General features: G+C 34.0%; 1 non-coding gene across 1 annotated transcript; it reads left to right on the forward strand.

Annotated features, from left to right (window-relative positions):
• Positions 1-756: 756 nt before the first annotated feature.
• On the forward strand, positions 757-828 carry TRNAS-GGA (transfer RNA serine (anticodon GGA)). Its single transcript has one exon. It is a non-coding gene; the product is annotated as a tRNA-Ser (tRNA).
• Positions 829-2,250: the final 1,422 nt, after the last annotated feature.

Below are 2,250 nucleotides of genomic sequence, written 5' to 3' on the forward strand. Positions count from 1 at the left end.
ATTTCATTGCTAACATATACAAGTTATTAAATAAAAAAGGCAGAACTGACTGCATGCCCAGTAAATTTTCTTACAATAAATGAAGAAATGAGTCACACACACATACACACACACATACACACACACACACATTATATATATATATAAAGTAAGGATTCCATGGTGGCTCAGTGGTAAAGAATCAACCCACCAATGCAGGAGATGCAAGTTTGATCCCTGAGATGGGAAGATTCCCTGGAGAAGGAAATGTTAACCCGTTCAAATATTCTTGCCTGAGAAATCCCATGGACAGAGGAGCCTGGCAGTCTACAGTCCATGGTGTTGTAAAAGAGTCAGACACAGCTAAGTGACTAAACAACAGTGAACAACATATATATAATAATAATATAAGTTAGAATGTCATTTCATAGAAATAATTCCAAGTGAAATCAGAGCTGAAACAAAGAAAAGTCAGCAATGTTTAATGTAACCTCCCTCCCCCAACTGAGCTTTGGTACAACTTATAGTACCACTTGATACCTACGTAGCATCTTCCTTGGAGATTCTGAACCTCAAACACCCAGCATAGCTCTTCCTGGATTCCTGACCCACAGATACTGTGAGATAATATACAGTTGTTTCAAGCCACAACTTCTAAGTTTGGTGATTTTAAGTTTGAGTGATTTATTATATTTCAATAGATAACCAGTACAATAATTATATTTTTTGTTGTTCAGTAGCTAAGCCATGTCCAGCTCTTCATAACCCCATTGGGCTTCCCTGGTGGCTCAGAGGGTAAAGCGTCTGCCTGGAATGCAGGAGACCCAGGTTTGATCCCTGGGTTGGGAAGATCCCCTGGAGAAGGAAATGGCAACCCACTCCAGCACTCTTGCCTGGAGAATCCCATGGAGGGAGGAGCCTGGTAGGCTACAGTCCATGGGGTCGCAAAGAGTCGGACACGACTGAGCGACTTCACACACACTCACACATACACAGTAGCTAAGCCATGCCCAGCTCTTCATGACCCCATGGACTGTAGCACATCAATAAATGTCCATAGGATTATACAGAGAAGTTTAAAATTGTGAAGTTAATAGGTTTATGGATGATATTTTCTTCACTGAGATATTTCTATTTTTCCCTAAAATTAAGCTAATTATCTGAATAATAGAAATTACTTAAAAATGCAATTCTTTGCTATTATAATCAAATATAAATATATTTTGAAATATTATTGTAATTCTAATGAGGTTTTTTACGACATCTCTTTTGAAAGTCTGCTCTAAATAAACATGACATGGAAACAATAGTTTACATGGTAAAACAGTGGTAAAATGTAACGGTAAATGGAAAATAATGGTAAAATATAAATATGAAGCCTATTAAAATAACTGCTTTAGCCTTCTAAATAAAGTCATACTAAGACTCTTCAGAGGAAACATAAATGACATGAATTCCAGTTATCAATCTTATACTTTTATATCATTAACTATATATTTGAAAGGTATTAAATGTTACTATATTACTGAAAAATTATTACTTATGAACTTAACTGAGAAAAAATAATCTGCCTTATCATTAAACAGGAATGACTTTCCATTCTTTACATGTAACATTATGATAACCTTACACTAGTAGAAAAGAATGACAATGTTTAGATACATACATTAAAAAATATGCTAAAACTACTTTCTTTAGCACCCTGTCAGCTGTATGTCTCTTGTGTGTAATTTACAGATTTAACTTTCCTTCTGTAGTTTTATTTAATAATGTGAGTAAAGTACACAGAAATATTAACATTAAATGTTCCTATATTGATATTATAAACATAATCATAAAAGGTTTTTTTTTAAGCCATAGGGATACCATATCCTTCAACATGACACGATTTTATTTAATTAGATAGAAGCCACATCCTGAATAACTTTTTTTCTCTTCATGAAGACATTTATGTTATCTATCTTGATTTCCATGTTTCAGTCATTTTTCCATATATTAGAATTTGTTGTAGCCTTTTTGGTTGTTCTTTGTTCAGCACCTATAATCCATTTTATCTCTTTCTCAAAGGTTTTGCCCTTTCACAGAACCTCTCTTCTATTGTCAATGACTAGTTATTCTCTTGTTGTCTCTGTTAAAGGACACATTTTATTTCAGTACAACCTTACACTTATTGCAGGTGTTAGTAGTGATAATTACTTTGAGAGTAAATACATTATAGAATTAGAGCTTCAGATGCAAAATATCAATCCCATCCCATTGATTTTCTCACCT

Source organism: Ovis canadensis, chromosome 16 (genome assembly GCF_042477335.2).
Source record: "Ovis canadensis isolate MfBH-ARS-UI-01 breed Bighorn chromosome 16, ARS-UI_OviCan_v2, whole genome shotgun sequence".
Taxonomy (NCBI): Eukaryota; Metazoa; Chordata; class Mammalia; order Artiodactyla; family Bovidae; genus Ovis; species Ovis canadensis.